Here is a 14,251-nt window from a genome sequence, read left to right on the forward strand (position 1 = left end):
GTGTGAACAGAGGCTCAGAGATACGAATGTGTGGCTGTAGTAAAGAGAAGTGACCCTGTTATAGCAGTCTAGAGGATTAATGGGAGATAAATCATTTAAGAAAGGTGAAGCCACTTCATAGAGATTATTTTATCCCTGGGAAAGGCTTTTAAGTTTTCTTTTTGTAGAAACCTGCAGAAAGCAGGACTGAAAATTAGCATTTTGTAACATGTCCTGATGCATGTTGGTTCAGTTTTTGGCCATGTGAATGTGTGATGGTGACAGTTTTAATCAGCATATCCAAGAACATGAATAGCTTAGTGTTAAGGTTCCAGTAAATCATTTCTGCTGTCTAGATGGAGTTTAAATAGTTGTTTGTTTGATTTCTAATCCTTATCAATTTTAATACATCCATCTTTTCAGACTTTCAGAGATTAATCTAGATTTTAAAAAATGTGACTTTGTCCAGCTAGATCTCAAAGCTTTATAGCCAAATTGTGGGCTCAGGTGGGAAATGCCATTGTGGGAACAATCCGAGCCTATCTTTGGGCCCTACTGTTTCTTCTAAATGTTCTCTAGTATATGGTGCCGTGTGGGTTTTTATTGCACGCTTATTTGAAGTGTTCTTTAGTTTTTTGTGAATGCAAAAAAAAAAAGAAAAAATAGAGAGAGAGAGAAATCTTTTTTGGGGATCTCATCTCCCATCTAGCTTGTAAGGTGCCTAAGAGCAGTGGTGGTGTTCACATAAAAATTTCCTTTTATGTATTTTAGTTTTAATATTAGTCTTAAGAATCTTGAGATTATTTTCAAGTCTCTCCATTTCTGTGGTCTAATGTAGGAGATTGACAGTTTTGAAAACATTAGTCCTCTGTCACCGAGGTAACTATGAGGCAGAGAGAACCGCTAACATAACTATACCTGACCAGAAGAACTCTGTTGAGAAAAGATTACTATTTTTCTCCAGAGATAGTATCTTTTAGTTTTGTCTTGTGTTTAATGAAGAAACACGTCTATAGGATTAGGAATTTCTGCATTATTTCACATGGTACGAGGCTGCTAATTTTATAAATGAGGGCAGTATTTGACCCAGTGCTCTAGGGATTGTTAACATATATTTAAAGTGAATAATTGCCAAGTCTCCATATTATTTGTATCTATTAGTATCCTAGTCTTTCATGGCTACAGACGGTTTACATAGAATATTAAATAAAAAAGACAAGGATGAGTCTTCAAGTCCTCAGGATATGTCTGGATCTCCACAAAAAATGCTAGTGTGGCAGTAGGAGTGCCCAATTTTTTTCTTAAACTCACATACTCCTACCCATAGCTATAGAGTTCCTTCAGTTCCTTCATTTGGCCATAGAAGCGAAGTAGTTTTGGATTGTTCTAAAATTATTTCATCATGCTTGCATGGGGCCTGCAGAGATATTTTTAGTTTTGTTAGTTTTTGTGAAAGATGTGTGTCAAGCTCCTCAGACAGAGAGGTTTCTAGTGATTTCTTGATTTTTGTATTTTAAAAAGATGGGAGTTGGCCTTAGTTGGCAGCTCTTTGCATCCGCCAGGGCTTGTTCGTTACTTACTTCTAGGCCCATGGGTGACGTCTGTTTCCTGTGATTGAAACCACAAGAAGAAGTGGTGAGAAGCCACTGTAGGGATATGTATTATCGGGTAAGCAGCAGGCATTGGGTTGCCCTCAAAAAAAGAGCAGTAGTAACTAAGCACAATCTTTAAGGTCCCTTGAAGAGACCCTAGAAATGGTCTGACCCAGCCTCCTTATCTTAATATGAGGAGGCCACTGAGGCCTAGAGGTGTTAAGTGGCTCAAGGTCATGTAATTAGGTGAGCTAGCTTTTAGACTCCTCTAACTGTTCATTATTCTTTTTCACATTGCGTGGTCACCTCTAAATTTTGTAACTGTGCCCTGCCAGAGTGTTTCCTTAAGCAAAGTACTACTGGAGAAGAGTAAACTGGTGGGCATTCTGAATATGAGAATTGGATGATGTTATTTTGCTTAGATGCTGTGCTTGATTTTTTTATGTTTTTCTTTTTTAAAAGACATATACATACATTTTCAAAATAATATCTAAGAACCCCAAATTTCTATGTTTCATTTTTATTTCACTTAGTATTTGAATATTCTAGTCATTATGTCCATGCGCAGATATTTTTACAACATTGCAATTATAGTTAACACGTTTTCTGCTTTTAAAACAATATATCAAACATTTTCCAGCTTTTTAATCTTTGAAAGTTGCTACTTTTGAAATGCAAATGTATTTTTTGTTATAAAAGTAGTATATATTTTTCTAAGAAAATATAGATGTTTATAAAAATAGAGTAAAACAATCCCATGCCTCGTTTTCCAGAAATTATAGTTATATTTTTAAATAGTTAGAACCAAAGAGAAAAATATGTGATACATGGAAGTCTCTTTGGAGCCTAAGTACTGTGGTATGAAATTCTGTGTTTGTGTTAGAACGTAGTTGTACACAAGTATGCTTGCTAGAAGTATCAGAAGGACCTTATTTTCACTCTTGCTTGTGTTTTTGGTGATAAAGGAATAATGAGATTTCCCCTCATGCTGTCCCCCCGCCCCAAGATTTTCTCCAAATAAAACCTTCTTCTAGATTTGTAAAATGCCAGAAAGTATTTACTGTGGCTTTATAAGATCAAGTCTGGCTTTTTGAGTAGTGGTGTAATTTTTGGATCAGTTAAGCTATTATCAGTAGGCTGTGATTATTTCTGGGTATTCGGGAATGATGTGTGAGGATAGAAAAAAAGAGATGTAACCACCATTTAGAAATGAAGGGTTTGAGAATGGGATTTAAAACAAGGTGGCCTCATATGTAGAAGCGGTATCAGCTGCAGGAACCTCCTGTCTGCCAGGCTGGGTGTGTCATACACGTGCTCACCCTTGAGGAAGAGTAGAGGTCCTGCTACTCACATCACAACATGGGAGGAGAAGACAGTTGCTACGGAGATTGGGAAACAGCATTCCTGAGTCACTGACTGTTTCCAAATGAGTGGACAACACCCCTTTTTTAAAGGAACAATCACAATCTTCTCTAAGCTCGGGCAGTAAAGAGAGAGGCCTAGTAAGAAAGTAAAGAACAAGTATCAGTATTCGGAGCTTTAGAAATATATTGAAACTTTGGAAAAATAGGTTAACATTATTTATTGTTTTTTATATATGTATTCAGAAGTTTTATCAGAACCTTAGGATGTTTGGAAGAGAGGAAGCTTTGTTTACTGTTCTCTCACCAGATGGCAGAATATGTGTGCACCTCCTTCCTGACAGCAAAGGAGATGGGCATGTCTGCCGCACCTTGTGATACTTGATAGGAAACTAGGACTTCCACAATCTGAGCACTTGCTCTATTGGCAGCTTGTTTTCCCGACCCTTGAGTGCTTGGATGGACTGGCAGTTTGCTTGGATGGACTTGTAGGAGGACTGCAGTGTTCCCAGCCTGATTTCCACCTGTCTGCTGAGTTGGAATACTGAAACCCGAGTGGACTTTCCTTCTTCCTTCTAGGCTATCAGCTGTCTAGGATGCAGGCTATGCTTGTCCCAGGGCTTCAAGATAAGCTAAGCTGTAGGCGAAAAGTTACCTTCTCCTTTTCCCCAAGAGACTTACCTTTTTGGACTATTAGAGGACTATTAGAACATATTCTGAACTTGTCTGTTAGATGATTGAATCCTAATATTAAGAGAGTTTTTCCATCATTTTAATTATAGTTGGGAAATGTGGTTTATTGGAAAGCAGACTCTTACCAGCAGTTTTAGACAGTTGTGAGAGAAATTGAGTTTGTTGCTTTGAATTTATAAGTAAATTGCTTCAAATTTGTAAGTAAATTATTGAAGCAGGGAATGGATTACAGTTACCTAATGCTCTTTATATGGCATTTCTAGTTTGTGCTTGACATGTGCCACAGCCTGGAATCTTTCAGGGCTCCATGGGTGGTATCAGGAAAAAGATATTGATTCTGGAAGGCAGGGGTAGATCCAAAGAACTCTTTTAATTAGGAATAAAAGATCTTGGACTCTACTCTGTTCCCTTTGTTGTCTCGTATGAATTCTAACGAGTTTAATGTTCTAATACTGAGTTTAGCTGTGGGGCTGCTGAGGCAGCATGGAACTAAATGGATGCGCTGCCAGTCTTAATTCTTCCTTTAGCACTTTTTCCTTAGTAATCATGGAGAATATGAGTGTGCCATCTCCATTTCTGGGGATCGCTAGATAATCATCAGTTTTCTTTTCCTTAAACACGTTTAACTTTATAATGTTAAATTAGCTTTATAGTTCATAGTTTTCAATTCTTTGTTATTTTGTGCTTCTCTTTTAGACTGCCTTTCCTCTGAGATACCCTTTTTCTTATATTTTGTTTTTTGAAGTGGGTGCTCCAGTTCTACACAACTCCTGTTAGGCTGTTGGCACCAATGAGTAGTGATGTCAGAATCTAGTTTGTTTCTCTGTAAATAGTAGATGAGATATTGACTCATTCGATGTCATCCTTGGGCCATTCCTTGAAAATGGAAGGGAAAATTCTTCCCTACATTTGAAGGTATCCATTATTTCCTTCTTTCTAGTTCTAATTGACTCCGTATAAGGAGTGGGAATTGAAGGAGACTAGCAAGTGTTATTGGTTCCATCATCATATATTATTTAACTTTTACAAAGCACTTTGCAAAACAAAGTGCTTTACATCCATTTTATTATTTATCCTTCACTTTAGTCCTGTGAGACAACATAGTCCTAAAGATAGGAAGACTAAAACTGTGGTAGATAAAAAGAAAAGCTTACCCTGCCTTTACTGTCCATTACTGGAAGTGTGGCAAATTTTGTGGCAAAGCTGGAATAGAATTCATTGGTAATTGAATTCAAGTCCATGTTCTAACCTTCTGTTGCCTAAGGAACTGAATGTCAGTCCTGTGATAGAGTGAAGAAATGAATCAGGCAGACTCTGCTCTCTGTTCTGTGTGATTCTGGATGACATATACCTTACCTGGTCCTTTCTGGGTAGGTAGATTAGGATCTGAAAGAAAATTGTTGTTTGCTGCAGTGGCACTTATTTCCCATTTTACCTGTAGGTAGCCTGTGTCTTTATTGATGGCTTATTGCTTTTTTTTTTTTTTTCGTGAAGAAGATCAGCCCTGAGCTAACATCCGTGCTAATCCTCCTCTTTTTGCTGAAGAAGACCGGCTCTGAGCTAACATCTATTGCCAATCCTCCTCCTTTTTTTTTTTCCCCCCAAAGCCCCAGTAGATAGTTGTATGTCATAGTTGCACATCCTTCTAGTTGCTGAATGTGGGACGAGGCCTCAGCATGGCCAGAGAAGCGGTGCGTCGGTGCGCGCCTGGGATCCGAACCCGGGCTGCCAGTAGCGGAGTGCGTGCACTTAACCGCTAAGCCACGGGGCTGGCCCAGCTTATTGCTTTTTAAAGGAGGTGGAAGACTCCCTAGGTGACATGTGTCCCGTAATTGGATATTTTCCCCAAGGGCAACTCAAATGTGTCATGTGGGCTGAAGCACCAGTCAGTGTCCCCTTGTCGCATTCACAGGGAAAGACATTACTCTGGAAGGTTTGGTCTGATAGCTTACTGAGTATGATAACAATCATACTGTACTGTCATAGACTTTGACTTGACGTTTTCCCTCATTTGGCTCAATTTAAATAAGATAATGAATGAATGAGTATACTGTGCTTGGGATGATGCTCCTAAACTTATAGTGGTGCTAATTTTAAAAATATTTATTAGATATTGGGCATATCAAATGAACAAGACATGGGTTCCTGTCCCCCAGCAACTTACAATCTGGTCCATAGGAACAGTTACAATAAATGATCTGAAAAAGGATCTGATATAAAATATTTAGAGCCTGGCTTGGGTATGTTCTTTAGTTTTTTTTTGTGAAACGATTGACTATGGCTAAGTGTATAATTTATAGATGAGGAATAGCTTTTTCATTATGCCATGTTGTTGGAGTGCAGCGTCAACTAGTCCACTCTTCAAGTGTGTATTTTACAAGAAGTCTTGCTGTAGTAATAACAGCACCATTGCCTTTACAGAATGATCTCTCACCACTCCGTTTTATGATCTCGGTGGTCCCAAGAGGTGTGTGTCTGGTTTGATTTTGGGTTTTTTTGTGTGTGTGTGTGAGGAAGATTGGCCCTGAGCTAACATCTGTTGCCAATCCTCCTCTTTTTGCTGAGGAAGATTGGCTCTGAGCTAATATCTGTGCCCATCTTCCTCTGTTTTATGTGGGACGCCTGCCACAGCAAGGCTTGACAGGCGGTGCATAGATCTGCACCCGGGGTCCGAACCTGCAAACCCTGGCCAACGAAGTGGAGCATGAGAACTTAACCACTATACCACTGGGCCGGCCCCTGATTTTGTTTTTTAATAAATAGGGCAACTGAAGCATGAAGAATAAAATGGTTTGCTCAAAATCATACTTGCAGTTTTTTAGGATGCCAGAAGTAAAATCAGGACTCGTGGTCTTTTTCCTTTAACCAAAGTTCTAGATAAATTCTAGATTTTGTCAGTTTGCTTAATGTATTAGTTTCCTGCTGCTATGTAACAAACTCAAGATTTCAAAGCAAAGCCTGCTTATCAGCTCATAGTTCCGTTGGTAAAAAGTCCAGCATGGACAGTGTGGCTGGGTTCTCAGAGTATCATAGGGCCAAAATCAGTGTCAGCTGGGCCCATTCTCATTTGGAGGTGCTAGGGGAAATCTTCTTCTGAGCTCATTCAAGTTGTTGGCACAGTTTAGTTCCTTGCAGTTGTAGGACTGAGGCCCAGTTTCTTTGCTGGCTCTCAAGCTCCTAGAGGCTGCCTGCAGTCCTTGCCATTTGGCTCCCTTCATGCTCAAGCCAGAAATGGCATACTGAATCCTTGTGTCTCTAACCTCTGGCCCTTAAAGGGCTCATGTGATTGGATCAGGCCCACGCAGATAACTTCCCTTTCTTAAATGTCACTTGTGCCAAATAACGTAACCTAATCATAGGAGTGATGTCCTATCATATTTATAGTCCTGCTAATTATACAGAATGTGTACATCAGGCTAGGAATCTTGAGAAACATCTTAGAATTCTACCTACCACACTAAACATTTCCCTTACACTGAGTTAGACAGCCCATGAGCAAGGGTGGATGTCAGAAGAGGCAGAGGTAGGAATTGAGTATACTGAGGCATTAGTGCCTTGCATTGTGATTATAGGTATTATAAGAAAACCTGTAGTTCCCAGGGATCCTAGGCTTCCTAGAGTCATCACAGAATGGCGGCCAAGTGGCATTCAGCTGTGGCGTTCTGGTGGTAGTCAGTTAGTCAAGAGCTCAGACGTAGTTGTAGTTGTCCAGTATAAGTTAGCCTGAACAAAATCTTTAGAAAGTGTTGAGATACAGGCTTGCAGTTGTAGGTTTATATTACCTGTGTGCTAGCCACATGGTTCACGGGATTATTGTCCGTTCTTAACTGTTCTTGTGAAGCACAATGGTAGGAATTAGAAACACTTTGTGCTTTGTAATGTACTCTGTGTTCAGAGTAATGTTTAATCATAATCTTTTATTAGATCCCTGCCAACCTCTCTGCTGCTAAGGATACTACCTGATTTACCTTTTGTTTGGCTGCGTGAGCACCCTGTGCCAAGAGACCATCCTTAATTGTTTGAGAAATCTGTGCCCTTTTTCTGACTAGAGGGAAAAGTTCAAGATTCAGGAAATTGGTTAGAGGTAATCGGTCCCCTTGGATGAATTTTCTCATATCCTTGAGTTTATAATAGTTCAGATTCTGTTACTAGGCAAACAGAGGGAACCTCTGTCCAAAAGACTGCCAAGTTTAGTCCCATTGGCCCACTTTTTAAAATCTGAAGTATTAATAGATACAACTGCCACCACCACCACCACCACAAATCCAGTTATGGAAAATAAGCTTTATTGTTCATTTGCATTTATTATGATTTGATTTATTATGATTAATTATATAATAATTGATCAGGGGATCATTCAGACTCATTAAGTCATTTACTGTAATTAGTTTGGCCTCACTTGGCATACCTTGGGATCTTTTGACTTTTTTATTTTTGGTTTCTTATAGAAACCAAACTGTAAAGTGTCTAGGAAGTTTCCTATTTCCTATAGATGGTAACCAAAAGATTTATCTTACCACATATTACATTAGGATGTGGTGACTGAATCAGAGCTTTGAATTACTCTCTCGAAGGGGAGAGAAGGGACAGCTTTTCATTTTTATGTTGATTGATGATGGTCTTAATGCAGAGCAGTACCCAGCCAAGTATATTTATTTTTGATGCTGTTACTTTTGTTGCAGTGCACTTTTGAGCAATTTATGTTGATTTAAGTAAGATTTAATAATACTGAGAATCTTTTGGAGAAGATGAAGCTCATTTTAATAAGTGCAGTTTTGTTAAGCTCTTTTCCTATATCAGCTAAGGACCTTTAGAAATTTATTTACTCATCTAATTCTATTGAATAAAAAATGCCTATAGAACAAATGTTTTTCTACCCCTTTTAAAAATATTTTATGCTCGGGCCGGCCCCATGGCTTAGCGGTTAAGTGCATGTGCTCTGCTGCTGGCAGCCAGGGTTTGGATCCTGGGTGCGCACCAACGCACTGCTTGTCAGGCCATGCTGTGGCGGAGTCCCATATAAAGTGGAGGAAAATGGGTACAGATGTTAGCCCAGGGCCAGTCTTCCTCAGCAAAAAGAGGAGGATTGGCATGGATGTTAGCTCAGGGCTGATCTTCCTCACAAAAAAATAAAAAATAAAAGTATTTTATGCTTCTATCAATAATTGTTTGCATATAAATGAAGGATTATTATAAAAATTAAGTACCAAGCAAAGATCTAGACTGTGTAAATGACACTCTTGCCATTGTTAAATGGAGGTTCCCAGGAGAAGATAAACTGAATACTACCCTGGAGTCATAGTCTAACTTTAGATTCTCTGATTGTTTGCAAGGGCTCCCTCTTAGGATATCAGTGGGCCAAGCCATAAGTGAGACCTGGGGAACATAGGGCTCACAACAGTTGAGCATCTGGCAAGGCTGCAATGAAGGCCAAGTACTAGACATCCAGCAGGAATATGACCAGGGGAGTACAGTGCTCTGTATTTTCTGCTTCTAAGCTCACCATGGCCAACCTTCAGCTCTCCTGAATAAGTTAAAGTAAGAAAATTCTGTGGAGTGGAATGAGTGTCCTTGACAGTCTAGGCAGTAGAGCAAAAAAGGGAAGGAAGAAACTATTAACATATGGTTGAGGCAAGCCAAGAATCTGGGTCAGGCTCATCAGGTATTGTCAGTTTAAAAAGCCAGAATAAAAGTGGATGATGGTGATGACAGTCTTTGAAGGTCTGGCTCAAGTGTCATTATTCCCATTTAATTGTGCTCTCTGGCACAGAACAGTCATCCTGGAATCTGTGTCCTAGGGATTTCCTTTACCTCTCTCATGTGTTAGGTCTCCTGTTTCCTATATATCAAGTCTTCCACTTTCTTGGTTTCCTCCTATTATTTGGTATTGGACCTCCCAAACTGATCTACTAATTTTCTTATCTTTTCTCTCTTATTTTTCCAACTCTGTCTTTTTGCTCTACTTTTTGGATCATTTCCTTAATTCTTATCTTCCAGTCCTTCTATTGAGCTTTAATTTCTGTTCTCATATTTTTAACTTCTAAGGGTTCTTTTTGTTTTGAATATTTCTTGCTTTCTTGCTAAAATGGCGTTATGTTCTGTCTTGTGGATATCAGTGATTTTTTTTTAAATCTTTCTTCTCCTTGCATAGTCTCAATATGACGTTGCCTTTTTCCTTCTTTCTTTTTCTCTCTCATATTAGTGGCTTTCCTCAGATGTCTGATAGTCCTGGGTTGTCTGCTCATTTTTAAGAATGAGGGACTAAAAAGCTGATGGGAAACTCGGGATGCATGGGTAGGGTTTGTTAGCTATGTATGCCCTTTACTGTAGGAGAGCCTGTCCAATAGAAATTATAATATGAGTCACGTAAATAATTTTAGATTTTCTGGTAGCCACATTAAAAAAGGCATAAAGAAACATGTGAAATTAATTTTAATAATATAATTTATTTAATCAAATATCTAAAATATTTCAATATGTAATAAATATAAAATTATTAAGATATTTTACATTCTGTTTTTCATATTAAGTTATTGAACTCCAGTGTATATTTTATATTTATAGCACATCTCAATTCAGATGATAAATTTTTTTAAAAAATGCTTGATGTGTATTTAGATTTCATAATTTACAAATGAAAAAGATTCACATACCCAGCGTGTTCCAAACATACTTAAGTTTAACAATAAGAATAAAATGTTTGTTTTTAAATTTAAATTTTGTTAAAATTAAGTAAAAACTTCCTTCTTCATTTGCCCTAGCCACATTAGAAGTGCTCAGTAGTTTCTACTGAGTGGCTACCTTATTGTACGCAGAGCTCTAGGGTGATCTGCTTGGACTATATCATTAGCTTTAGGCTCTGTCAGTAGCTTTAGGGCATTTTTCGATTCCCCAGAGAAGACTTTTCCAACCTCTGCCTCAAGGGTAAGGGCCAGGCTGCTGGGATTCTGAGAAATTAGAAGGGGGAAAGTGCTGAGTATCTTAGTGTATAGTATGCATAGGTTTACTTTTCTTTTTGGTATAGGGTCCCTGCCCACAACTATGCCTGGCATCACCCAGTCCAGAGACCCTCTGTTTTACCCTCGTCTAAGAATAAAGTTCCAGACTTCTGCTGGAGTAAGGGAGAGTCATCTCCCAATGGTGCGGTGGTAGAGGTGGTGTGGAAGGATCTACAGATCTAACAGCTTCTTAAACAGCTTTCAACCAATATCCATCCAACCTCTATTTCCATAGGTACCTCGTGACACTAATTCTGAGCCTTTTGAGGATCCTTAAGTATAATTTGGATTGTTTTGGGGCTTTTCCTACTTCTGATAGGACTCAGCTTTCTTAGGTCTGTTGGGTTTACCACCAGTCCTTCTATTTATTCCCCAGCTTCAAAATTTGGTTGCAATTGCTCTTTTCTTCTTTTTCCCAACCTTGTAGTCTCCTTCCTTCCATCATTTTTTTCTTTCTAAAAATTCCTTTTCTGTAGATTTATAAGGGTTAGAGGGGAGAAATTAGATGCTTTGATTTAGTCTACCGTCTTTTACCTAGAGGTTCCTATTAATCTGTTTTCATGAGGTGACTTGGATATTTAAAAAAATTTCATTCAGTATTTATGCTTCCATCAGTATCTATATTTGTTGTTGAAGGTTTTAGTGATAGTTTTATTGGAAGACTCAGTAGGAGGGACAGGAAGGTGAAGTATTTAGTGCAGCCGGGCTAGGACAGTAAGGCTTTGGTTTGGGGGCAGAAGAGAATTGACAGCAAATGAGGAGAACGATGAGAGTAGAAGCATTAGAGATAGATAGGATGATTAGAGACTTTATAAAAAAGCTTGGACATCTGAGGCATAAAGCATAAATGTAGCTCCAGTAGCATTTTGTCTTCCTGGACTCCACTATTTTTGGTTCTTTTTACTTCTCATGATCTAGGAACCTCTTGTTTCATATCTCAGAGAATCCACAAAACAACTAATGATACAATTTAAAAAAACTGAACAAAGCTTACTGTTTGCAAACACAGTATACATAGGATCTGTAAGGAAAACACACTTAGTATTAAATAAGTAAACCATACACCTGCAATATACTGTAGCAGCAGGTTCCATCTCAAAAATTGAATTGAGCTTGCTGTGGGTGTTCTATTGGGTTCTGAAACTGTTTTGCCTATACTGCACTGTAGTTCACTTTGCTGGTAGTTGCTGCCCTCTGTTGGACAAGTTGAGGAAATGCAGCTTTTATCTTGCTTGGATCCCTTGCGCTGTCCTTACTCAAATTGAGCACTAAAACGTGGATAATTTTTTCAAAGAATTAAATCTGTTTCTAATGATGCACCAAGGAAAGCAAGGGAAACTGGTATCTTCCTTCTTATGAAAAGATATGTTTACTTTTGTATCTAAAGACAAGAGTTAGTGGGCATTAAATGGGAACAATGCAGAAGAATTTGGGGAATGCAAAGAGTTTGGGCTTTGGAATCTGGAGACCTGAATTCCATACCCTGCTTGCTCCTAATCATGTGACCTCGAAGATTTACTCCACCTGTCTGAGCTTCAGTTTCTTCATTGATACAATGAGGAGGTGGGATAGATTTGAGGGCTTCTCCAGGGATTGGTATTTTTGGAAAGCAGCCCCAGATTATGGTGTTTGTTCATAGGAGACATAATGACTAAGTCTCAGGCTCTGCCCTGAAGGAACTTAGTCTGGAAAGGGGTAGAGGAGGCAGACAATCAAAAGATAATTGTAATTCACTGCTAGTGCTATGAGACAGGTAAGTAGTTATTCCTGTGGAAACACAGATATCATCCTGCAGGTCCTCTTGGAGTTAGCCTTGAAAGCACAATCTAGACTGAGGGCAGCAGCAGCCTAGGGAATGTCTGGGGTAGAGACAGCATGATCTGTTTGTGGACCTGCAGCTAGTTCAAGATGCTCAGAAGACAGGGTTTGAGGTGGAGAGTTGGTTGAGAGATGAGTCTAGGGAAAGAAGCCAGGAGTGTCATATGTCATGCTAAGGAATTTGGATTTTAACCTGAGGGCACTGGGGAGCTCTTGAAGGATTTTACATGGGAAAATAACGTGGATAGCTTGGCATTTTAGAAAGATTACTCTTGGATGTAGTATGGAGAATGGATTTGGTGTGGGGCAGACAGGACTGCAGGCAGAAAGATCAGTTATGAGGCTATTGCAATAAATCAAGCAGGAGATAATAATGGCATGAACTTGGGTAGTGGTAGTGCCATGGAGAGACATAAATTGAGTCTGTAGGCAGAAAGAACGGGTTGCTGGTTTCTCCTTTCTTTAACTTAACCTGCGTCTGTTAACAATCCAGCTGGCACTGATTCATTAGACGCGGGTTCTCTAACGTTACATCCATCCTGGAATTGTTTGGGTTGCTGCTTGGTTCTGAGGGAACATTTGAGTTTGGAGGACAAGGTTCTGGAAGCAGTTGCTCTAGGAGCAAATGAGTTTAACGTAAGTGGTAATGGCAACCTAAACTATACACACATCCTTTTTATGGCTTGTTTCACCTGTATGTGCCAGGTGACTTAGGGTGGTGACAAAAGGAACTGTTGGTCTCCTTAGGTATTGCTCTCTCTGCCTCACCGTCCTTCTGCCTTCACTCCCCAGTAAGTAGCACATGCAAAGTAATTTTAAATTCCATTGACGCTGAGCAAGGTTCTTATGGTTTCTGATGAGTGATTAGCACTCAGTCAGCAGAAGCTTGACCTCCTCTGGACCGTGGAGGGCAAAGCTAAGATTCACAGTTTACACTGGATTTAACTAAACTCTGACATGGGGAACATGAACATAATGATACAGATTTTTCTTGTCCATAAAAAAGTTAGTAAAATGGCTTTGTGGCAGGGTCAAAACTAGTTTTTCATTAGTTGAGGAAGGTTAGTCAAGATGCATTTACTATAGTCTTCTAAGGACGTTAGCAAAAAGAAATACAGGTTAAAATTAAGCATTAGGACAAAGAAGAATCCTGCTTTCTCACACCTGCTTGTTCAGGCTTTTTTTTGTTTTTTTGGTAAAGTATAGCATATATACAGAAGAGAACATAAAACGTACAGAATAATTATAAACCGAACATCCATGCAACCACCATCCATGTTGAGAAATAGAATCTTGTAAGCTCCCCAGAAGCCCCCTTGTCCCGTTCTGCAGTCACAACTCTTCCACCTCCCCAAGTAACCACTGTTTTGACATTTGTGGTAATCATTCCCTTTATTATTTTATATCCTAAATAATAGAATTTAGTTTTGCATGCTTTTAAACTCAATGTAAATGAAATAACACGTTCAGTTTCATGTTTATGAGTAGCTGTAAGTTCATTTACTCTCTTTGTGTGATAGTTTTCCACTGTAGCAATATACCAGTTTACCCATTCTACTCTTGATGGCTATTTGTTTTTGTTTTTTTTTGTGAGGAGATCAGCCCTGAGCTAACATCCGTGCTAATCCTCCTCTTTTTGCTGAGGAAGACTGGCTCTGAGCTAACATCTATTGCCAATCCTCCTCCTTTTTTTCCCCCCAAAGCCCCAGTAGATAGTTGTATGTCATAGTTGCACATCCTTCTAGTTGCTGTATGTGGGACGCGGCCTCAGCATGGCCGAAGAAGCAGTGTGTCAGTGGGCGCCCGGGAT

At 39.2% G+C, this 14,251-nt stretch overlaps 1 protein-coding gene across 2 annotated transcripts in view; it reads left to right on the plus strand.

The window, feature by feature from the left end:
• Window positions 1-14,251, plus strand: part of LOC101407382 (protein diaphanous homolog 1) — a 39,193-nt gene that overhangs the window by 9,041 nt on the left and 15,901 nt on the right. The gene's annotated exons all lie outside the window — the stretch shown is intronic.

The sequence above is a fragment of the Ceratotherium simum genome, chromosome 4 (genome assembly GCF_057802395.1).
Source record: "Ceratotherium simum simum isolate JZ-2026a chromosome 4, ASM5780239v1, whole genome shotgun sequence".
Classification (NCBI taxonomy): Eukaryota; Metazoa; Chordata; class Mammalia; order Perissodactyla; family Rhinocerotidae; genus Ceratotherium; species Ceratotherium simum.